The sequence below is a fragment of the Symphalangus syndactylus genome, chromosome 1, assembly GCF_028878055.3.
Source record: "Symphalangus syndactylus isolate Jambi chromosome 1, NHGRI_mSymSyn1-v2.1_pri, whole genome shotgun sequence".
NCBI classification, from domain to species: Eukaryota; Metazoa; Chordata; class Mammalia; order Primates; family Hylobatidae; genus Symphalangus; species Symphalangus syndactylus.
The window spans coordinates 104,417,054-104,442,735 of record NC_072423.2 but is presented as its reverse complement, the minus strand read 5'-3'; the positions used below and the strand labels follow the sequence as shown (position 1 = coordinate 104,442,735).

The 25,682-nt window shown below is 41.9% G+C and overlaps 1 protein-coding gene across 7 annotated transcripts in view; it reads right to left on the bottom strand.

The window, feature by feature from the left end:
- The window catches only part of ERC2 (ELKS/RAB6-interacting/CAST family member 2), a 980,330-nt gene extending 969,085 nt beyond the window's left edge, over positions 1-11,245 (bottom strand). For 5 of the 7 annotated variants that reach the window (XM_063645319.1, XM_055273720.2, XM_055273741.2 and 2 more), the window contains exon 1: positions 11,027-11,244. The gene's annotated coding sequence lies outside the window, so the exon portion shown is untranslated. Of the gene's footprint in view, positions 1-11,026 lie in introns of all 7 variants that reach the window. The other 2 variants (XM_063645317.1, XM_063645323.1) reach the window with 1 other exon arrangement.
- Positions 11,246-25,682: the final 14,437 nt, after the last annotated feature.

The following is a 25,682-nucleotide window of genomic DNA, read 5'->3' as shown; positions in this document are numbered from 1 at the left end:
CTGATTAAAATTTACTGAAATGAACTTTGTCCTAGGTGGTATTTGGAAAGAGTCTCAAAACCAACAAGTGATGTGGAGTCCCACTGCAGATCTTTTACCAGACGATATTTTTCTTCACCTGGAAAATGGTCTTTCAAAATTATTAAGGCTGCATAAATTGTGTTTGGTCAATGAATCAGAATGGACATTGCTAGGAGTCCCAAAGCCATAATAATCAATCTTTCTATTGTTCTCCAGGTCATCTTGCCACCCTCTCTTCCCAATATCAAGCCCCACACTCCCACAAGCATCAAAAGTAGGTAATTATTGCCATGACAGTGAAATAGGAGAATAAAGAGAATTCAGAGTCTTTGATCATATCCGTCCCCTACTTGAAATCTCTTGAAGGTTTAAGCTTGAGTCCCATCTCCTCAATGGCTCACAGGGTCTTATGCCCTGTCACACTCTCTGGCTCCTCTCACCATCCCTCATCCTGAGCCAAGCTAAACTCCAGCTCTACAGTTCTACCTACCTTTACCTCCGTGAACCCTGAATCGCCCATTCTCTCGCTTACCTTTGCACCTAGTGCATGCTATTCCCCCTGTTATTTGTACCTTCAAATCCTCTCTCCTCTGGCTAATTCCATTTACCCTTCAGTGACACTTTAGGTGCTACTTTCTTCAGGAAGCCTTCCTTCATTCTTCATCCATGACTCTCCTAAGTCTTCCATGACAGCCTGGATGTTCCCCCAAGAGCATCCATTATTGCCTGCTTACTTGTTTCGTACTCCACTGGATACTACAATCACTGAACTCCCCTACAAAATTATCTGCTCTATTATGGTCCGCCAACACATATACACCCTATTCCCAGAAGAAGACTGGCACAAAGCAAGCATACACTCTTATGATGACTACATAACAGAATGGCTTAATTCTTTGTTACTAATGTCTATTATGAAAGAACACCAGCCATTCCTGTTTTCCAGGTTAAAATAACTAATAAAATAATAATTACTTAGTTGAACCTCTGCATGAAGAAACTGTATATATAATAGATCTAGAAGAGTGCCTTTGAAGCAAATTGGACTAGATGATAGAGAAACAGAGATCCTAAATAAGGAGAAAGCTAGTGGCAAAGCCAGAAAGGGAACTTAGGGCTTGTGACCCCAGGTCAGTTCTATGTCTCTGTATCCAAAAGAATCTGCTCTGAAGTTATTCTAAGCAACTATTCATGTTGTGAATTCAAGGTGGCCCATGAATGCATTCAAAGCCCATGTATAAAAAGAGAGTTATTTCTCAGCTTTAACAAAAAAGGTGAAGAATTCCCCTTGCGTGCCCACACTGACTGCTCCACGCTCACAAGCCTGATGAACAGCAGCCACTAAGACCCAGGTGCTTTTGTATCCACCCAGCATCAAACAGGACCTATTTTGAACGAGCCCATATGAATGCCACGCTGTTATCCCACTCACTACCCAACCTCCTGCTTCCTGTCAAGGAGAGGCTTCAGGAACCATACGAATAAAGGGTCAAAATGCGAAACAAAGAAGGGGGAGGAGGGAATGTTACAGCTTTAGAAGGGAAGGAAAAACACACATCACCAGAAGGCAAGAAAAGACATCAAAAATCCTCTCCTGAGACGTGAATGTAAAAAAAGAGTCAACAACCCTGCTCCTCTCAGAACCCGCCCCTTGAACCACGGCTGCCCCTCGAGGTGATGACAGCTGGAGCTGCCTGGCAAAACGGAGCATGGCTAATCTGCCTCAAGCCAGGCACAAGAAAGACATCTTGGTAGGAATTTGATGCCCATCAGTATCACTGAGAAAATAACCAGTGATCATGGGACCACCCTAACCTCACATCTGGCAGAGCTGCTCAACTCTCACTGCCAGAGCAGCTCCCAGACCCCAAACCCACCTTCAATCACCTCAGGCCCATAGAGGATGAACTCCTGACCACACCCATCTTATTACAGAGAAATACGCCACATAAGAACTGGTAACCACGGTGCACAACTAGGTTCAATTTCTTATATGAAACCCTGCTCTTTCTTTCTGTAATTAGTCATACCATTTAACAGAAATCTTTCAAGGTTTGCATAAGGATCTGAGCATATTCTTAAAGAACAGTCACATTGCTCAATTCCCATTCAAGCTCTTGTCTTCTGACCCACTAAGAAGTTGCCTTGAATTAATAGTTTGCTCCTAATGCATTTAGGGTAAATGCACTTTGCTGCCTGCAACTCATTCATGCCCTGAAATCACAGAATGACAACTACTTTTGGGGTGGAAAGTATTAAGACAGGAAAAGAGAACTAATGCTATCAGACCACACACACACACACATACACACACACACTCACACAGGATAATTAAGTGAGCAAAATGTAGACTCTGAAGAATAAACCACAGCAAAACTAAGTTGCTGGTATAAGGTATCTATGAACATTGCAGCTGGCCTTTGGTTTTCAGGTATATGTCAGAGATGCCCTTCCAACTCTTCATCCAGTGGGGCTATAATCTCATCATTGACTTCCAGGAAAAAATAATCACTTAGTTCCTTCCTGAAAGTTCTTCCTGACTTTATTTATTTTCTTCTCTTCTTCCATGCACACGCGCTATCTCTCTTTTTAATTTTGTTGAGTGCCGATTAGGCGCTAGCAACTAGAGATTCCTGGGATCCGACCAAGCGAACTCTGCTTGGCAGAGTCAACATGAGTTCAAGAACAGAGGAAGTGCAACTTCAAAGCAACAAATCTGGAAGATGTAAGTGGAGAAGTAATGCCCAAGAGGTTAAGAGCAGAACTTGAGGCACGCCCTGGGAACTGGCCAGCCAAGTGCTGAAGAAATTAGGCTGGAGTAGCAGATGAACTGGCCCAAGAGAAGGGTAACCAATTATATTAACAATTAAGTCAGTGAGGTAGTGGCCTTGGACTTCCCCAGCTGAAAAAATGAGCAGAAAATCACAAAGAAGGCTCGGCCCTGGCTGTGAAAGTGAGACAGCTTAGAGCTCCTGGTGCTTTTGGCATTTACACTGGTTAAGGCTTGGTGGTTGTTTCTCTTGCAATTGTGGGGTCACTCATTGTTTCTACTTTCTCTAGTGATAATTTAGCAGCCTTGAGAGTAAGGCAGAGGTGGATTCAAATTCTGGTTCTGCCACAGCATTAACTCTGAGCAAGTTTTTCTGTTCCTTCAATCATTTAACAAATACTTACAGAACATCTAGGCACTAGGGATACAGCCAAAGGCAAAGCTCCTGCCTTCACGGAACTTATCAAATTCTTTGAGTCTCAGTTTCCTCACCTATAAAATGGGATACTACTTTTACCTGTATAGGTAATATGAAATGATCAATATAAAGCACCTAGCACAGTGCCTATCACATAGTAAATGCTCAATAAATGGTGCTCTTCATATACAGAGCAAACGTATCCATCACTTCCAACTGGAGTATTAGCTCCAAGTAGTAAGGAACTATCTGTGGTTCATCTCTGTACCCCCAGTGCCTAACGCAAAGTAGATACTCAATAAATACTTCATAAATCAATCACTACTTAATTAATAACAGCCATTGTTATGGTAACTGATAGTCATTATTCCTCTCTAAGCCACAGAGATTCTATACTTAAAAAAGCAACATGGCGGCCTGGCGTGGTGGCTCACGCCTGTAATCCCAGCACTTTGGGAGGCTGAGGCGGGCGGATCATGGGGTCACGAGATCAAGACCATCCTGGCTAACATGGTAAAATCCCGTCTCTACTAAAAATACAAAAAAAAAAAAAAAAAGCGACATGGCATAAAGACTTTTTATTTTAATTTTTTAAAGAACAGTGAGGTGCACTATACAATATGTCTTCAGGCACTTTTTAAACATGAAAACAAATGTTATTGAGCATAAAGATTTCAATTCAAAGAATCTATTAGTACAGAGACAAGCACGGACAGCAGATGTAGATGACAGCCCACTCTTTTCCTAACTACAAAGTAAGGACAAGCTGGCCAGGCTTCAGGTTAATCCAGAAGGCACCCAAATAGTAAGTTACATAAAGTTTAGCAGATGTGCTCAAAGATGATGTATCAGTAAAGATAAGCAGAAAAGTGCTGCAGAAACCAAAAATCACAAAATCTTCATGGCTCAGAACAACCAAAGTTTACTTCTTGGTCTATATGTCCAACTCCAGTTGACTGGAAGCTATGTTCATTTAGTGACTGAATGGCCCAGGCAGATGAAGGGCTCCATCTCAACACACATTTCCATAATCATTGCAGTAGAAGAGGGCACTGAGTGCTCTCACACTGGAAATCAAATATTCTAGCATGGAAGTGATGCAAGCCACCTCCAACATATGCCTGGAAGGAAAGAAAAAGTGGGTATGGGGAACATTAACAGTCTCTAACACAGATGATATTAAGACACAACCTGTGGAATAACAAAGGGATTTGTTAAAGATGATGCACAAATAAAACATCTGAACAGCTATAAGATTCACATAATCCTGGATGAGGAAGGGTGGGTAGGTGTCATTTTAGAGCAGTGGCCTCAACATAAAGACACTTCATACAACATAAATCTGGACCCTAAATTTCCAGAACAGCTCTGTTTTCTATAAATATACTGAGGGTCCAGATAAATTTTTATTTAGGAAACAAAAAGTTTTAATAGCTGAAAAACATTTGAAAACTATGAATGTAAACCAAATCCTTTATTTTACAGATTTGAAAAGTAAAGAGAAGAAAAAAAGGAGACACAGACAGTTAAAGCAACCCCAGTCTACCCCCTCAAGGAAGGTCTAGAATGTTTAGCAGAAATAAGTCCATGGACAGAATCTAATGTACCACTGCAGCACCTTCTGACCTTACCCTTCATCTCTGCTACCTTTAACTGGCACAGTGGAGCCAGACCCAGACCAAAGTCATTTAATACAAGGTCATCAAGGGCTCAATAAACGGTATCGACGATGAGTAGAAGACCCCACCCCACAGCATGAAATAGTGATTCATATCCCATTAGCAATTCTCTACATTACTCATTCCCTACTTCTGGGCAAATGGGAAGCCATCAGTAGAAGTGAATACTAGCCTTCAGGAGACTTTAATTTTGTTCTCAGATGATTATAGGTTAACGGCAACTATGATTTGGGTTCACTCAATTCCATTATCTTCTCATGTCCCCAGCTCTGTTTCATGCCCAGTTTCCCCTCCACCTTCACTCGCACTAAATCATGTATGTCATGCAGTCAAGCCTCAGTGGTCTCCCAACCTCTGGTCTCTGTCTTTTTCAATGGCTTTATACTCACTAGCCCATGAAATCAAACTCAAATATTTCAACCAGGAATCCAGGTGCCTCCTAAATCTAACTCCAGCCTAATTTTTCAACATTATCTCCACTACGGTACTTGTCCTGCGCAGCCAGAGGCAAGATGATGATCCTGAAAGTCAAAATGACATTGTTTTGAACCCCCAACACTTCTACTTACTGGTTGGGCAAGTCCTTAACCCCTCTAAGTTTTAATGTTCTCACCTGCAAAATAGGTGATAGCATCTACTTTGAAGGTTTTCTTGAGAAGGTATGTATCAGTGAGGAGTATGTGCGGCTGCAAGTAATAAGTAGTGGCTTACAAGTAAAGAGCTTTTTAGTTTTATGAAATAAGAACTACAGGGGAAGGCAGTCTAGGCTGGTACTATGAATGAACAATGTCACCAAGACCAAGATCCTTCCAGACTCCAGCTTTGCCATTTGTAAGATATGATTTTGGCTGGGCATGGTGGCTCACACCTGTAATCCCAGCACTTTGGGAGGCCAAGGCAGGCAGATCACTTGAGCTCGGGAGTTCAAGACCAGCCTGGGCAACATGGGGAAATCCCATCTTTACAAAAGTATACAAAAATCAGCCAGGCATGGTAGTGCACACCTATAGTTCCAGCTACTGGGAAGACTGAGGTGGGAGAATCACCTGAGCCCGGGAAGTCAAGACTGCAGTGAGCTGAGATCGGTGCCACTGCACTCCAGCCTGGGTAACAGAGTGAGGCCCTGTCTCAAAAGCAAACAAACAAAAAAAAAACAAAAGCCATGGCTTTATCTTCATTGTTGTAGTTGGCTGCTGCCCCTCCAGGCATTGCACCAATGATCTCAGCAGCAAGAAGCTAAAAGAGCTGAAAAATTCTTGGAGTATACCAGCCAGGTGTGTCCCACTCACTACATTTTCAGGAAAGCCTCCACCCAACAGCTTCCACCTATGCCATTATCAGACCCGACTCTCATGGCCACTCTAAATCCAAGGGAGTCTTGGGAAGGTGAGGTGGGCTTATTTCCATCTCAAACAAAATTGGGGTTCTTGTAGTTAGAAAGGAGAAAATGAATGTTGGGTAGGCAACCAGCAATGCCTACCCAATATTAAATATCTTATGGAAAGTGCTAAGCATAGTGCCTAACACATAGTTAACTGCCCAGTAGAAGTTAAGCTAGAAATACTACTGTTATAATTATTATTGTTGTTGTTATTCACCTTTCTTACTCTCTGGCCAAGTGGAATAACTCATTATATCCACGTGTGCCCCTACATTTTTATGGTATCCATTGCTCTATCTGCATCTCCAACTCTCTCCCTGCTTTAAGGTCCAGGAAAATGCCATTGCATCCAAGAAGTCCTTCCTTACACCTATTCCTAATGATAAGTTTCATGGTGGCAGGACCCACATCAGGTAAAAACTGTGTTCACCACTGCACCGAACATTGTCTCTTGGAACACAGTAGGTTCTAATAAATAGTGCCTTAATAATTTAAGTAATTCATGTGTATACACAAACCTGCTTTATAGCCAGCCCTCTAAAATCAAACACAGTATATTCCTGAAATGCAGAAGTTAAGGACAAGGTTTATATGTCACACAGCTAGCAATGGGAGTGAGGGGATGAAAATTGCATTCCCCAAGAAAAAGAAAAAATTAGAAAATCCGCTAACCATAATTTTTACTTGCTGTTGGAATCTGGAAGATAGTTCATCAAATATTCGCTCCCTTACTGTGAACAGAGTCTACTTTTACACACAAGTGTTGTCTGAAATAGTGCTTTGTCCAAAACAGGTTATTAGTGAAAGTGACATTTGCTCGTGCAGTTTGCCTCTTGGGTCCAGTGATCTGCCAGGAGAAGAGCATGCCCCAAGTAGCTGCCATCCCTTCAGCCTGGGCCCCAGGACACATGTGGAGGAGACTGGAACCCAACCCACAGCCTCTGCACAGCCACCCCAAGGAGCCCAACTTATACCAGCCAAATCACGGTCAACCTGAAGACCCATGAGTGTGAAAATAAATACCTGTTGCTGTAAGTCAGGGAGTTTTGTTACACTGCCAAAGCTGACTAATATATCTTATCATTTGATATATGTTAGCATGTCTTATATCTTCATTCATTTTGTCCCTTTTCTTCACATAAAAGGAAGAGGCTGAAGAATCTCCATGTTTTGTACATCCAGTGAGTTCTACCTTTGGATCAACTATTTTAAATTTATGAGATCTACATTACCATGAATATTGGTGCTTTTCTGTGTTTTCCATTCATCCTATCTTTCTAAACTAAGAAAATCACAATAAACTATAAAGGAATAGTGTAAACATTGCTGAAACTGAAACTCTTGGCTGGCAAGTAAGTGCCCCATGGACCAGCCAAAATGTTAGCTGGTTAGCGGATTTAAAAAAAAAAAAAAAAAAGGCTAGAGGATGTCCTAGTAAAACAAGCAAATGCAGATTGCACAAAAGTCAACCTAACTGAAGTCAAAGACTCTTTAGGTAAATTTGTGGACTGCAATACCATTCACCTTATTTTTCAGGATACCTGTTTTGGCAAACCTTCACCACTGAGTTTCACCAATGGGAAGAGACTGATAAGGCTTATATCTTGTAGCTTTTCCAACATGACAAAACAAGAGGGGCCGGGCACAGTGGCTCACACCTGTAATGCCAGCACTTTGGGAGGCCAAGGCAGGAGGATCACCTGAGGTCAGGAGTTCGAGACCAGCCTGGCCAACATGGTGAAACCCCGTCTGTACTAAAAATACAAAAATTAGAGAGGCGTGGTGACGGGCACCTGTAATCCCAGCTACTTGGGAGGCTGAGGCAGGAGAATCACTTGAACCCGGGAGGCAGAGATTGCAGTGAGCCAAGATCACACCACTGCACTCCAGCCTGGGTGACAGAGCAAGACTCCATTTCAAAAAACAATAAAAAATAAAATAAGAGGGTCATGCTATTACAAAAGAATAATTTTAAATATCATTATAGCTAATCACTAATGGAAAAGGGTCTCTGTAAATAGCAAAGAAAATGAAACCCTAATCTCTTGGCGGGGAGACAACTGAGGGATGTTAAGAGCATTTATTCAACCAAGATCTATTTAAAACTCCAATTAGAAATTTAAGGTGTCAAGAAAAATGGAAGAGTGTGAATTTTGTTTTGTTTTACCTTCTTTTAAGTCATCATCAAGTTTGGAACTAAATTTCTATTGAGCCAATATTTTTATTTTACTATACATTATATTTTTTATATTTTATTATGTTTCTACTGGAAATATATAATAAACAAAGTTACTAAATTTGCCTATTGGCCCATGCCACAGCCTTCAAGTGCAAAGGCAAAACAGGCTGATAAAACAGGCTGTGTCAGAATCACAGTGGACTCTTAAAAGGGTTAGCTCTACGTATGCTGGGAGAACCCACACTTCAGACTGGACACATGCAGACTACACAACCAAAATTTGAAGTCAAGGCCATGGCCAAGGTCATGGGCTCTGGGTAAGACAAACCCAGGCTCAGATTCTTGCTTTCATACTAAACTGTGGCAAGATACTGAATTCCTTCTAGTTACTCATCTATAATTTGGGCATAAGAATAGTACCTACCTCACAGGGGCTCCAAAAGGTTTAAAACAGATAATGCATATAAAGTACTCAACAAAGTGCTTGCCTATGCAATAACAATGATGATGATAGTAATAGTAATAATACTGCTTTGACAAACCCGGCTTCTACATGAAAACCATTCTAATCAGTATATTCTGGCTCACAGTCTGTTTATGAAATGCTTAATTCACAGCATTATGTTCACATCCAGGTACAGCTTCTATAAAGTGACAGCTCTTTGGATCAATCAGTAATTTTTCTAATGAATTCAGGGAGAAGGGTGTTGAAAAATCAGCCTTTCACTAGTAGTGAGTTGAGAAGGATCTGGTCCTTCACCCATGATTCATCCACCCGTGAAAGTCTTGCTGGTGAAAACCATGACACCATCACCTTCCACACCCCTCCCTGCCAAAACTGTAAAAGTATTTTATTAAAGCACAGAAGCAAACAGACAAGATGGCTTACATGAGAAAAAGGCAAACTCTACTACTCCCCGGAAAGAAAATGGCTTGACCCCACCACCACCTAACTGACATTCTGCAAAAGAGAACAAGGCAGCCCTCACTTCCAGAAGTTGAGTTAACTGTCAGAACTAAAAGAATCCCTTCTATTCATGTGACTCCCCATAAAGAACGTTTGCTGGCTCCAAAAATACCTTATAAATCCATCCAGTAGAGCCAAGACCCAAGTACTGTATACTGAGAAACAATATGACTTTACAAGGACAAGAGTGACCATAGGAGACAAAGTGCCACACCCTTTTCCCGGATAGCTGAATGGTACATGTTGTGTCTTATAAAGATGGCAATTCTGGAGAAATAGGTGGGCAATTCTAACACCCCCACCCCCAATTCCTGCTTTACACAGATTCATTTTCATTTTTAAGCCAATGGCCTCGGCATCCGCAACTACTACAACTAATAATCAGGGAGGTGGTGGGTAAGGGATGGGGAGGACAAGGAAACACAGGTCAAATATACTTGCTTCTAAAAGTCCATTTTCAAAGAGTTTTCTTCCCGCTTGTCTGCCTCTCACAGCTGGATCCCCATACCAGGTGGAAACCAATGGTTAAGTAAAATCACTGATTTAAAGAGCCAACCAGGAAACTAACCATGACAAGTGGGAGCTGCCCTCCTCTCCCGAGCATTGATTGGCTCTTTGGGTTCCACCGGTCCCCATTCTACCCACGTAAGTGGCAGGTGTGGCTGTCAATCACAGAGGGAACTGACAATTCACCGCTCGAGGAGTAAATTGCCTTTCATACAGGAAAGGCAGGTAGCCGCCTAAAATCGATCCACTCCTAAAAGAGCGGACCCTCCCTCTCTGGCAAAAACAGAGACCCTTAAGTACAAAATAAATAAGGCAGGGCCGAACGGAGAGTTTACGAGCGCTATTTTATTACCCCGAACCAAAGCAGCCCTTAATCTTCACTGTCTTAAGATGATCTTTCAAAGGCTCGTACGGTATTTCTTTTAATTAGGTACACCTTCGTTAGTATTCTTTTTTTGTATAATTAGGAGAAAGGGAGGAGGAGAGAAGGAATGCCGTTCAGTTCAATTTCACATCGTATTCCTTTTCATACACCATCCCCTAGCCCTCCCCGGTAAATGAGCTTCATTTTCCCTGACACGGGTTTTTTTTTAAAACATGCTCCCCTCTGAACCCACCCAGGCGGCCAGCCACCCCACCCCCGGGCTGGGGCTCCACCTTTCTCCACTTTGTTCTGCTTGGGATTGCTCAAGACCCCCGACCCCGCGAACACCCCACCCCTCGAGGCAAGAGGGGACGCCGGGCAGAAGAGGAGGATCTGAGAGAAGAAAGGCGATGGCAGTGAGGGTGGTTGCCGGAGAGGGACTGCGGGAGGTGGCCCGGGCCGCCGGGGCTAGCGAGCGGCGCCCGCGCGCCGGAGGAAACCGTGCACTTGTTCCAATCCGGGGGTTTATACATCAAGGCAAATCCTCCCTTAGGCCGCCCCAACCCTCCCCGCGCCCGAGAAAGCCCCGGAGGAGGCGGATGGTTCACCTCTAGGCTCCCCACGATAACGCATTGCAGCTCCCCACGAGCGAGGAGGACCCGGCACGAGGGATGCCCGGGCACGGGCGCCCCGAGGGAGCCGGGCACCAGGCGGCCCCGACCCCGGCGTCGGCGTCTCACCTTTCGGATGCTCGCCCCGGGGCCGTCCCACATGGATTTTTACAACCTCTCGTCGCCTTGGCCCCGGGCGGCCAGGAGGAGCAGGAGCCGGCGCCGGAGCCGGAGACCGAGCGAGCAGGAGCCGGAGGCGGAGGAAGAGAAGGAGAAGCGGGGCGGGGAACCGGGAGGGAGGAAAGAAGGGAAGGAGGAGGACACTGCTCGGAGGGCCGGGGCCAGGCGCGGGGCCGGGCGGGGCCGGCGGCCGAGGGGGCGGCACCCGCCGCAGTCCCGAGACGCGCGCTCGCGCGGCGCTGCCAGGCGCTGCGCTCGGCGGGGCCCCCACCCGGCCGGCCGGCAAGCTCGCCCGCTCTCGGAGGCCCTGACTCACATTCCCAGCATTCCCGAGGAGCCGCTAGGGGGGCCGGGGCTGGGGCCCGGGCGCCTCCGCTGGGGGCAGCAGAAAGCGCCCGGCATAGGCGGGGGTCTTCGCAGCGCCTCCTCCCGGCAGGCCGCGGCGCGAAGCACCTGTCCCCAATCTTCTGTCCCCGACGCCCCTTCCCGGGTACCCCCCTCCAAAAGCTACCAGGCACTCCCGGAACTTGTCAGGTGGCTTTAGTGACAGGGGCAGGGATGGCATTTATCTTTTAAGTCAAGCATTGGAGTAGGGGGTCGTGGTTACCATACCCTGGCACCGTCCATCAGCTTTAATGTTCCTTAGGAGGTTGAAAGGATTTCATTAAGATCTTTACTTCCTTGTTCTCCCAAAGAAAGGACAGAATGAAAGATAAAGACGGGAACAAGAGAAAAGATCGTATCCGTCATATTCATTGGGTGCCTCTTCTGTGCCCTGAAATGTGCTTGCATTGTCCCAATTTAAGGTAGAAAGATGATGTCTGAGTTGATACGCGCGCACACAGGCACACACACACACACACACACACACCTCAAGGTAATAAGCAAGAGGATTTGCACAAGTTTTTCATTGGAAAAGGCTTCCACTCAACAAGTCTGGAGCCCCAGCTGCTGCCATTTTATATTAGGGAGGGTACTGGGATAGCCATGGGCATCTTTAAACTTGATCTCTTTCACTGAGTAGTCAATTTGCAGGGATAGAGTAGTCATTTCCTTCCTGTCCTGATGAGTCTGCTTCCAGCAATTTCAGTGGCCAGATCTAAATTTCTCCTGCTGGGAAGCTCAGACAAATAAAGCAAACCCAGCCATGGGATGTTTGGGTGCGCAGAGGCATAGAATTAGTACAGCGATTAGAGGATGGCTCCTTCTTTCCTCCCCTGATAGGAATTCAATTTTTTTTTTTTTTGAGACAGAGTCTTGCTCTGTCTCCCAGGCTGGAGTGCAATGGTGCGATCTCAGCTCACTGCAACCTCCGCCTCCTGGGTTCAAGCAATTCTCCTGCTTCAGCCACCTGAGCAGCTGGGATTACAGGAGTCCATCACCACGCCCAGCTAATTTTTGTATTTTTAGTACAGACGGGATTTCACCATCTTGGCCAGGCTGGTCTTGAACTCCTGACCTCAGATGATCCGCTGACCTCAAGCTTCTCAAAGTGCTGGTGTTACAGGCGTGAGCCACCGCGTCCGGCCGGAATTCAAATATTAAATGATTCCTGCTCAGGGAATCAGACTCTGAGAGACAAGGATGCCTTCCTGTTCCAGCCCAAATGCCTGTTCCTTAAGCCTGTACACCTCTGGTAGCTAAGGTTTTTCATAGACTCTCCTTGCTCTCATCCTCTTCTTTCTCTCTCTAAGAAACTAACACTCATTCTCCTGACCTAGATGCTCCAGGGACAAAACCAAGCTCCACCTACTGTATTTTGTTCCCCATATACATCCTTGACAGCCTCTGCTCAAAAGGCTTGTTGTATATGACAGCCTTGTTGAGAGTCCTTTGAGAATTCCTAAAATCTCATATCTTTTGAAATGTGGCCAACATTTTTTAGTACCCCCCTCTGTGCAGGCACTTACATTTTCTCAACTATTCTCACAAATATTCTATAAGATGTTTACCATCTTTCAGAAAAGTTGGGTAACATACCAGGGTGATCCCATGAAGAATTTATTTAAATCAATGCCTGAGGTTCACTCCGGTTGGCCACCCATTCTCTTTTCCTTCAATCCATGGGTTTTAAAAGGAACCCTTGACATTCAGGGGATCAATTTATTTTATATATGCTTATGTACATTTTTCCCACAGAGAGAAGATTCATGGTTCTCAACAGATTTCTTTCAAATTGGGTCCTTGACCCAGAAAAGTTAAGAATAATTACTTTAAATAGAAAGTGACTCTACACAGTAAAACAAAGAGTGGAAGTTACAGGAATCTTAAGCAAGTCATTTTATCCTCTCTGGGACATAGTTTTCTGAAAATAAAAAGCTAAACTAAAGAATCTTAAGATTGCTCTCAAATCTAACATTTTCTAACTTTATGTTAAAATACACATATATGTGTGTATATGTACACAAATACACACACACACACACACACACACCCTCGCAATATGCTAACAAGTAGCCATTGTGAGATCTAACCCTTCAGGACAGAAAATTCTAAAACATATTGTATTTTCTAAAACATGGTCCGTTGCTCCAGGGTTTTTTGTTGTCGTGGTGGTTTGGTTTGGTTTGTGTTGTATTGACGGTTATTGATGTCTCTCTTCATCTTGGCAAGCTCTTCTCAAGCAAGTCAGAGACAGCATACTTTCATGGCAGATATTTTTTCTCACATGTTCATTCATTCATTCAACAAATACTTATTGAGCATCTACTTTCTACTAGGTCCTGTGGGTTCAGAGCCCCTGCCTCAAGGACTGTACAGTTTAGTGATGCAGACAGAGAAGAAGCAGGCAATACGATACTGCCTATGAAGGGACAAAGTTCTGGGAACTGCAGGAACATACAGGAAGGATAACCAACTCTTCCCCTGGGGTTCAGAAAAAGTTTTCCTGAGGAAATGTCAAATTTGCTGCCACATCCAACTTTGCTGCCCTGTGGTATGCTCAGCCTGGAGTGGCAGCTATCATAGATGAGAGCTGTGGTGGACACTTGCCCCTGGATGAGCCGTGACAGGCTCTCCCTCCAGTATTTCAAACTGAGCTTGAAGAATGAGTCAGTCAGCTGGCATTGAATGGTGAGATTGTAGACTGTGGTGGCCCAAATTAGAACTATGGAACCAAAAACCATGATGCCAAAGTCATCAGGAAGTAAGTTCTAAGATCCTTGGCAAGGAAGCTGGTCTGTAAAGAGGAGAACAGCCAGCCATATAGACAGAAATGAGATTTCTAAGGACCTAAGGATTTGGATATCTACCTGCTTATTTGACTTCCCCAATGTGAGTATCTAACCAGTATCTCAAACTTGATTTTTATGCACCAAGTCTCCTCTCTCCCAAGGTCACCCACCAGGATAATGACATCACCAATCATCCTGTTGCTCAGGTCCAAACCTAGGAGTATCATTAATTCCTCCTTTTGCTTATACCACACGTTTACACCATCAGCCAGTTCTACCAGCTCTACTTGGGCCTGAGCCAAGCCATATCAAATCCTGAAGCAAAAGAAAAACTGTGTACCTCTACATATTTTTTGAACCAAATAGAAAAAGTTGAGCTCTACAATGAAAAAGCATGACTATATATAAAAGCACCATAATGCCCAATCAGTTCTCCTATGATTGTCAACCCTCAGAAGCCTGCCAGTGTGGGAATATTATAGCCAAGTGGCCTTGGAACTGAGCACAGGTTGGAAACAACTGTTCTTGTTGCACAATGATGCAGGGTCATAAAACAACAACCTGTGTTGGTTTTGTTTTTGTTTCTCTGGATTTTTTGCATTCATTTTGAATATAGTAATAGCAACAAAGAACAAATACCAATTAGACAAAATCGATACTATGTGCCAGGCTGTGTTCTAAGCTCTTTGTGTGCATTAACTGACTTATGCCTCACAATTGACCTAATATATACCATTATTATACCTATTTTACCAGCAAAGGCACTGAGGCCCCTGTAGGTAAGGTAATTTACCAGGGCCACAAAGCTAAATCATTGCAGGGCTGAAATTCTAACCCAAGAAGTCTGACTCCAGAACAAACAGGGTAAAATAAACTGGACTTGGTGAGCAATTGGCTATGGGCAAGAGAGAGGAGTCAAAAATGCTCCCAGGAGTCTGGTTTGGGCAGCTGGGTGGATAGTGTGCCATTCACTAAAACTGGAAATAAAGGTTGGGGAGGAGTACAGGTTTATGGAAAGTTTATAGATCATATGGGAAACTCAATTATGAAGAGTTTATGGGTTCAATTTAAGGCTTTTTGTATTTGAGATGCCAAGGACCTCATGGTAGAGATGTCCAGAACATGGCAGTTTCAATGTGCTTTGAAGTCAGACAACAGATACTTGATGAAGACAGTATAGGAGAGTCACCAAGTTTGGTGATTAGAGTCCTGGGCATAGCTGAGTAACCCAGAACAGTCATTAGCATGTCAACAGGAAGAATCTAGTTAAATAAGAAACAAAATCCCTAAACAACTTATAATTGTCTGTTCTTCTTAGGCATGAGGTCATTTGTGCAAGTCTTAACAGGGTAGATTTTAGCTCAAAAGCAACATGATTGAGCTGCCACTTTAAAACAAAACAAAACACCTAATTAACTAACCCATCACCACAACAGTTGGACTGGAAAAAAGTCACCTGATCTTTTGGAAGCCAACAATTGGTTCTGTTAAACCATTCAAATTATATTTGCCAGGAATGTTTTAAGACCTTTGTAGGTTTTAAGCATCATAACAAACATATCAAAATCCAGCACCATCAAAAATTTATATTTTTTGGCTGTGCATGGTAGCTCACATCTGTAATCCAGCACTTTGGGAGGCCAAAGCAGGAGGATCACTTGAGCCCAGGACGTCAAGGCTGCAGTAGGCTGTGATCACACCACTGCACTCCAGCGCAGGTGACAGAATAAGACTCTGTCAAAAAAAAAAATACACACACACACACACATTTGTTTTTCTGTGAAAATGCTTGAAAGTTTTTTAAATTATTTGAGCAAGAACAATTCATTTTATTTACTTGTGGCTGTGGTTGTCCAAAATCATTAAGCGTACTCAGAGACTATTATAAGGTGAGAAGAAAATCTAACATACAGTTGTTTGCAAATGAAAGGAAATGTTTGTAAATATGAAAACCCATAAAGTTATATTTTGTAGACATTTATTAAACATTTAATTCTCAATTTATAATTTTCTGTAAATCTGTCCTCTCAAGGCAGGCAAGTCTTTCAGGGCTTTGCAAAAATGATGATTAAATGTTCACATAATGTAAAATAACATCGATTTCTTTAGTTCCTTGGCTTCCAATAACCTCATTTCCTGACTTTAATCACTCATGAAGTCTGACCCCCCTTGCTATCCTTGGGTTCCATGAGAGGCCTCTATGTTTTTTCAGTAGATATCTTCTTGTTTGTTTGTTTTTGCCTCCTTAAGTATCTTGAGTGAGTTTCTCTTCCTTCCAACCATAAGTATTGTCGGAATTGAAAGTCAGCTTCCTTCCACCTAGGCAAGCCCCTCTCTCTGGGCTCTGTGTGTTTCTCTGTGGTTTTTTCCATGAGCTGCTGCCCATTGCTTGGGCCTCCTTTTCCTTCCTCATTCCCTGGCTTGGCTATTTAAAGGTAGTTCATTAGCACGTTTTAAATTATTATAAAAGCTGTAAAATTAGGAGAATTTTTAACATAGTCATTTTAATATAACTCCAAAGTAGAAAAGGCCTGTTTGAAGCTCTCAAGGAGAGAAATAACCACAGACACAGGCTTTAAAACCTCCACCATGCAGCAGACTCACATAATCTTATTTGCCTCACTCAAACCCTGCTTCCTTTAGTCTTGTGCTTTTTGCTACCAAAGGATTTATATTCAAACACCATGCAGTCTTCCTTCTAAAGCTAAAGGCTTATGAGAGAGTTGAGCTAGCCTAGAAACCTATGAAGAGTTCTTACCTTGAATCTTGTCTGCATTTCCATCCATGCAGATACTGAAAAGACCCAGGCAAAAAATTAAAGCAAGCTAGTAATAGGATTCACTGTAATCAGAAAAAAATAACAAAATTGGGGGGAGGTATTGAAATATGAAAGTTATATAAAATATCAATTACACAGCAAAGCCCATCTTTTTACAGATTTCCTCCATAGCGGCAAAAGTTCAAAATTTAATAGTTGTGTGTCTTCAGACAAATTACTTACTTAGAGATTCTTTTCCTTATTTATAAAATAGGACTAGTCACAGTTTCTTTTCAACATGACTGTGATGAGGATAATCATATAACTATTCAGGTAACGTCCTTAGATCACTCAAGAAATGGTGACTTCCGTGCTCATAATAATGATCATGAAAAGAATGTAATTTACATACCACATTCTTAGAAGGTTTAAATTAATCTGTGAAACTTTGTAACAAATGGCCAGGACTAGGGTGAAGCAAGTGAAACCCTAGCCTTGGGTGCACAATTCAAGAAGGTACCAAATTCTCAGTAATCAAGATACATTATATTTTAATATAATATTTTTGAAAAACAAATTCTTAAACTACAGCCCATGGACCGGCTGCTTGTTTCTGTAAATAAAGTTTTATTAGAAGTTTTGAGAAACAATAAAGAGAAAAAAGGACCAGAGCTTCCCTTATAGGAATTTTACACCCTGAGGGTCCAAAGAAGAATTTCTTATACTAGGGCTTTTAATTAACAGCCAAATTCCTAGCGCTAGGAGTGCTGCTGAACAATTGCATTCACCTATTATCTTTACAGCCTAGATTCTCTCTGGGCAGGAGAAAAACACCTGTTCAAAAGGTGGGTTCTCATTGTGAGAGGAAGGGTAACAAGCTATTCAGCAATTCTTGGAACCAAAATGAACTTGTTTACCCATTTTAACAAGAACCCAAGGTCTACAGAATACCTGCTTTTGACTATATATTGGAAAAGTCAATGAGATAAATATCTGAATAAACACACTGAATACTCGATAAATATGAGCCATTTTTTAGTAATAGGAGAATTGTTAATGTAATTTGAAGAGTGGAATCCACAGTTGTACTGCAAAGATATAAGTGACGGGTCCATTAATCAGCCTGCTGTAGAACGGGGCTAATGCTAGATAAGGGGAGAATGGGGCATAAACCCAGAAAATGGGATTGGGTGCTGGTTTTTCTTCCAAGCATGAGGTATATATCCTATCACCTACAAAAGTGGCTCAGATTACTGAATGTTCTAGCAGTAAGCAATTCTTATAGACAGTACAAAGCCTCATAACTTACGTTGCCAAAAATTTATCCATTTCTTGAAACAGGTTTTGGATCAGCTCTAAGAAAGAGTTCTTTTCCAAACAAAAGCCTAACTACACAATTAAATGAAAGGGAATTCATTCACTTGGAGGAGAATAATGAAAGAAAACAAGTTATTTTAAATGATAAAAAATATGAACCAAATTGGCAACAGCTTTAGAATGTTGCTCCTGGGTTTGATTAATGGGATACATTATCAGCTGAACAAACAGTTTATCAGTTTAGGACATTTTTTACTTAACCTTTCAATGAAGATCTTAAAACTTTTTTCAGCATACAAAAATAGGAGGAATGGCTTAGAAAAGAAAATTGAAATGTTCCAGAAAAAGCAAAAATCTACCCTCTGAGATAACTGACCACCACTTTTAACAGCCTGGTGTTTATTCCCTTGGATTTTTGAATGTATGTATATTTTTAATTGGATCCAATTACGGTTTTTGTCTTTCAGTATCCTTTATCTCCTTCTAGCTTTACACTTTGCCCTTCTGGCTTCAGAAGTTGTCACACCACTTTTCCTCCTTGGCCACAGTGATTGCTCCAAGCACTAGACACATGAACATAGCCAGGCCAATCAGAATCCTTTCCTGAGATTTTTCAACTACTGGAACTCTATTCGTCTCTAGTCAAGGAGCTACAAGAATGTAATAACAGGCCAGGCTGCAGTCGCTCATACCTGTAATCCCAACACTTTGGGAGGCCGAGGTGTGAAGATCGCTTGAGCCCAGGAATTCAAGACCAGCCTGGGCAACATGGCAAGACTCCATCTCTACAAAAAAAATGAAAAATTAGCCAGGCTTGGTGGTGTGCACCTGTAGTCCTAGGTTCTCGGGAAGCTGTGGTGAGAGGATTGCTGGAGCCCAGGAGGTTGAGGCTACAGTGAACCATGATCATGCCAGCCTGGATAACGGAGCGAGATCCTGTCTGAAAAAAAAAAAAAAAAAAAAAAGAAAACATAATAACAGAGTTGGTGGCAACCATGGCTCCACTGTCATGGAAAAGCTGCAAACAGTGAGCAGCAGAGACAAAAGGCAGAGAGAAAGTCTTGGCCCTGAGAGCATTCAGTTTCCTGATTCCATTGCTAAGGACCCCGATGTCCCAGTCATTCCCAAAGCTCTTTTGTGCCGTTCTTTCTTCAATTCTCTGAGTGACTCCAGCATTGTTCCAGTTCTTATAACTGTCTTATACCCATAGTAAAGTAAGTTCCATTTCTTACTGAAGCTATTCCCCATGGTTGTCTGCCACTTGCAGCCAAGAGAATCCTACTATACATACTCTTCTGCAATTCAGTTAAAATTGTACATAGCATGGGCAATTTCCATAGCAATGCACATCTCCCTCTTGCTTTTCAATGGCCGAGTAATAGTCCTTTGTATGGATGAATGTTTATGACCTTTTTCTAAAGCCAGCAACACAAGAAGGTTTTAAAAGTGGTAGACACAGAAAATTATATTCAGCTTGAAGAGCTGCAGCCACATTAGGAGTGGTGATTGTTATGGAAATGAGAGGCCAGCGTTGATGAAGTTTAAGTAGCACTTATTCCCCAACCACCCATGTAGTACTCATCAAACCTGTCTTATGCGGAGTAACTTTTGGCATTTGTTATCACCTCTGCAGATTTCTAAAAGTTATGCCTTATATATGCACCCCAGTTTCCCTGCTTCACCCAGCATTGTAACCTTAACTCAACCACTTATTCACAAGGTCTTTAAACCTATTTGTTATAGATGAACAAATTTTTGACTGAAGTTGAGAGGAAGCTGTGTTTGCATGAGTTGTTGAGACCTGGAACCATAAGTACAATTAGTACCAAGTTTGAATCCATCTGAAGATCTGAAGTCCAATGTTTCTACCATGCAGTTTCCAAGACATGGATCAACTTTAATAAAGAGTTACACTTGGGCTTCACGGTCATACAGTAATGGGGTCAAGTTCCAGTTCCTCCATTTATACATTGTGTGGTCTTGAGCTAAGACTTCCCTCTAAGCCTGTTTTCTCATTAGAAAAAAAAGAGGGATGATTAATAGTACTTATCTCATAAATAATTTGAGGAGATTAAATAAGAAATTGTGTGGAAAGTTTCTATGACTGTGCCGCATTCATAGTAAATGCTTAATAAATGGAGGCTAGCATCATCTTCTTCATGATATTCAATACATTCCGTTGTCCAGGGCTGTATACCGCTTCCACCTTCCAAGTTTTTCAACTGCCAAAGTGACTTTCAGAAACTGTTCTTTAAAAAGCTGGGTGCTAGCCAGGAAACATTTGGAAGCAAAAATAGTCCTAAAAATAAGGAAAGGACGCATGACTTTTTAAATGTTGAGTTTCTCTTTAAGAGCAAAATTAAACTGTGAGTAAAGATCAAAATTCATTCTGTGACCTTGTTCCAAAGTGAAGTTTATTGGAGCATAATACATGTCAGATGTTGTTTTGAGTGGCATATGCCCTTCTCAGGATATGTTGAACATACGCTGTGTGTCTAGGGGTTTTTCTAGCAGGTGTTTTAGGGCTGAAGAGGGAAGAAGGGTTCATTTGATGACAACATCCACAGCCCTCAGGTTCGCCCTGGATTATGTTCTTCAAAGTACAAACAGGTACAAAAAGGATAATTTCCTAGATCCTTAAGGCAAATAGTTTGTGAAATCGAATTCGAGGGACTTTCCCCTGATGATATTAGGCCTTGGGAATTCAGATTAATTATTCATACAATATACAGAAGAGGAAAAAACTGCAGCATGGATTGGGATTCAATTTAATACCTTCCAAGAAATGGTCCTCTTCTTGCAGTTTCCATTGCTTAACACCTCTTCTCCCACCACTCCACCTTGTTAACTTCTGTTCTTCCTTCCGCCACAACTCAGATGGCATTGCCTGCAGCAGCGCTCCCTGAGTCCTCTGTTAGGTGTCATGCTATCAAATCTCATTGCCCACCACACTTCTTCATAGCACTTATTAAGACCATCATGGAATAACGGACTCTTGGACTCAGTGCTTTCTCACCCACACACCTGTATGCTCCAGTTTCACCAGGAATAGGACCACTTCTATCACGTTGGCCCCATTGCCAGGTCCCTTGTAAGGATATTATAAATATCTGAAAATCTTCAGAAAAAGTTTGATGTATTCAATAAATTTTGACTTTTGAAAACCCAATAAGTAGCTAATTTGCTAAGGAGTTTTCCTTATGATGGTCAGAAGAATGTCTTTATTCCATGTACCAAAAAAAAAACCCACTATAGCTATTTGAAATCATATTATCGACATTCTCTGAAATTATTTGGTTATCAGTTTCAGGAAAGAAAGTGATAATTATAATAATTAGCTCTAATTGGATGTGTAAATGGCTAGATTCAAAAAGGAATCGAGACTCAAGTAAAAGGGGTCTTGAAAGCCATACCTTACCTATCTGCATAGTCATGCTAAACAAGGGTGGCAGACAAAAGCCAGAGTGAACAAAAGACAAAAGCCAGAGGGTTGCTGACGACACTGCTCACCCTGCTGAAGCACCTGCAGCACTGGGTTTCAGTACAATGTCGACTGGAAGAAACTTCTGAGACAGCTTCCCCTTCTCAGAGCCAGCTAGCCTCTGCTTGGATCCTCTCTGTGAGAAGGGACTCAATACCACGAGGCAGTCCATTCCATTATTGAATGGTTTAAAGGATTGGGTAGTTTCTTCCTACAGTAAGACAAAAATGTGTTTGGCTCTAATTCCACCCATCAAAATCATTCTGCATCTGGCCGATGCACCAAGGCTAACAGTTCTAGTTCCAGCATAAGACAAACTCATTTTTGAGTATTACTAGCTGTGTGATCTTGGGCAAATTGCTTCACTCCCTCTGAGCCTCAGTTTCTTAACCTAGACACTAAATCTTAACCTGTGGTCAAAATTACAAAATAAATTCATGTCAAGCACTTAGCCCCGTGCTTGATTCATATAAAGAGAGAGTTGTGACCTCGCCATATTCTTTATTCTGCATGGAAAGCATTCAAACATCAGAAGACAATAGCCCCATTTAGCCTTTTCCTTTTTTTTATTTTTTTATTATACTTTAACTTTCAGGGTACATGTGCACAACATGCAGGTTGGTTACATATGTATACACGTGCCATGTTGGTGTGCTGCACCCATTAACTCGTCATTTAACATTAGGTGTATCTTCTAATGCTATCCCTCCCCCTCCCCCACCCCACCCCACAATAGGCCCTGGTGTGTAATGTTCCCCTTCCTGTGTCCATGTGTTCTCATTGTTCAATTCCCACCTATGAGTGAGAAAATGCGGTGTTTGGCTTTTTGTCCCTGCAATAGTTTGCTAAGAATGATGGTTTCCAGCTTTATCCGTGTCCCTACAAAGGACATGAACTCATCATTTTTTATGGCTGCATAGTATTCCATGGTGTATATGTGCCACATTTTCTTAATCCAGTCTATCATTGTTGGACATTTGACTTGGTTCCAAGTCTTTGCTATTGTGAATAGTGCCACAATAAACATATGTGTGCATGTGTCTTTATAGCAGCATGATTTATAATCCTTTGGGTATATACCCAGTAATGGGATTGCTGGGTCAAATGGTATTTCTAGTTCTAGATCCCTGAGGAATCGCCACACTGACTTCCACAATGGTTGAACTAGTTTACAGTCCTACCAACAGTGTAAAGGTGTTCCTATTTCTCCACATCCTCTCTAGCACCTGTTGTTTCCTGACTTTTTAATGATGGCCATTCTAACTGGTGTGAGATGGTATTTCATTGCATGATACTGGTACCAAAACAGAGATATAGACCAAAGGAACAGAACAGAGCCCTCAGAAATAATGCTGCGTATCTACAACCATCTGATCTTTGACAAACCTGACAAAAACAAGAAATGGGGAAAGGATTCCCTATTTAATAAATGGTGCTGGGAAAACTGGCTAGCCATATGTAGAAAGCTGAAACTGGATCCCTTCCTTACACCTTATACAAAAATTAATTCAAGATGGATTAAAGACTTAAATATTAGACCTGAACCCATAAAAGCCCTAGAAGAAAACCTAGGCAATACCATTCAAGACATAGGCATGGGCAAGGAATTCATGTCTAAAACACTAAAAGCAATGGCAACAAAAGCCAAAATTGACAAATGGGATCTAAAAGAAACTACCATCAGAGTGAACAGGCAACCTACAGAATGGGAGAAAATTTTTGCAATCTACTCATCTGTAGATTTTTGCAATCTACTCATCTGACAAAGGGCTAATATCCAGAATCTACAATGAACTCCAACAAATTTACAAGAAAAAAACAAACAACCCCATCAACAAGTGGGCGAAGGATATGAACAGACACTTCTCAAAAGAAGACATTTATGCAGCCAAAAGACACATGAAAAAATGCTCATCATCACTGGCCATCAGAGAAATGCAAACCATTTAGCCTTTTCTAGGCTAACTCCTGGTTTCTTTGGCCATTTATTCTATAAGGTACCTTGTGACATCTAGCTGATCAGATCACAATGAACTCTCAGAATTGAATCAAGTTCTGCAGGAGATGATTAATTTAAACTCGTAGAGCTACTGCTCCCAGGTACTCTGAAGGCTGAGGCAGGAGGATCACTTGAGCTCAGGAGTTCAAGATCAGCCTGGGCAACATAGCAAGGCCCCATCTCCAAAAAACAAAAAAGAAGAGCTACTGCAGTGGGGAAAGAAGGTAACAGGGAAAACACCTCAGTCTGTGCAGGCGCACAAGAGGCATGTCTTTCCCATGTCTGCACCCTAACATTCTATGTATGCAGGGAAGAATTTCAACCATGTTAGCAGTCCCCTCAGACTAGTGACTTAGTTCAACTGAACTCTTTTAAAGGTAAATTTTATTGTTCTTGTGTTCTAGTTTTAAGAGCAGCATATGTTCAATACAGGAAATTTTTGCAAACTCTTGAAAAGAAAGAAGAAGAAAAATCTTCCATGATACTATATCCAGAGATAAATTGCCAATAGCACTTATTGTGTCTTTTTTCATTTTTAATTTATAGGTGAGTTGTTATTCAGCAACTTCCATTTACATCTTATTGGTTTAATAAGGTAACCTCTAGCTGCAAAAGAAACTGGGAAATATAGTTTCTTTCATGGGTCACTCTGCTGCCTTGAATAAAATTCAGGTTTATTAATAAGGAATATAGGGAAATGAATATTGGCAGGGCAACTGGCAGTATCCACTGAACTTGTCTTTTTGAACATTTCTCTTGTTTTCAATTTGCCTGTATTATAAACAATGTTTTGATGAATGCCTTGTAGGAAAATCTTTGTACCTATCTATGATTATTCCTTTAGGGCATGTTCCTAAAAGCAACTGTAGGGCTTAAGGATATGTGTCTTTCAAAGCTATTGTTTCATGTTATGCAATAATTTTTTAAGCAAACACAGCATGCGACATTTGTTGTTCTTAAATTTTATCTGTTAGATTTTAAAAGCTTAGTTATCTGGCATTTTAGTGTGAATTCTGAACTCCTTCCCAGATTTATCCTATTTAAATTACTAATAAAAAGTCTTGGCTGAGTGTAGTGGCTCATGCCTGTAATCCCAACACTTTGAGAGGCTGAGGCAGGAGGATCACTTGAGTCCAGGAGTTCAAGACCAACCTGGGCAAAATGGCAAAAAGCCATCTCTACAAAAACAGTACAAAAATTAGCCAGGTGTGGTGGCACATGCCTGTTATTCCAGCTACTCAGGAGGCCAAGGTGGGAGAATCACTTGAGTCTGAGAGGTTGATACTGCAGTGAGCTGAGACCACGCCACTGTACTCCAGCCTGAGTGACAGAGCAAGACCTCGTCTCAAAAAAAAAAAAAAAAAAAAAAAACAGCCTGGGTAAAGGGTTCTGTGACATTCCATGACAGACCTACCTTCAGTCTAACACTGAGCCATTAAAAAGCCTTCTCGGCACAATTGTTTAAGGAGCCATGACTTCATTTTATGCTCAATTGACAAAGTTTTCTGAATGCTTTCTATACACTAAGCACCAAGCTAGGCAACATATGTACAGAATGGGTAAGCCCTCATTCCTGCCCTCAAGTGGCCTAAAACTACTGTCCAGCTCACATTTGCCACCTTGTCCCTATGGATGCACAAGATACTTTGTCAAATGCTTTGTCCATATCAGGATATATTTTGCTTATAATATGCCTGTGAAATTCTGGTCTGACAATCCAACCCAAAAACGAAATAAGGTCAAGTTGGCTTCATTTGGCCATACCATCATACATAGACTTTGCCACTCAGATCGTAAGGAATCATACGTTGCATTTATTTTGTACTCAATCCTTAGCTAAGCACATGCTCAATAAAGTTCTGTTAAATGTATTAATA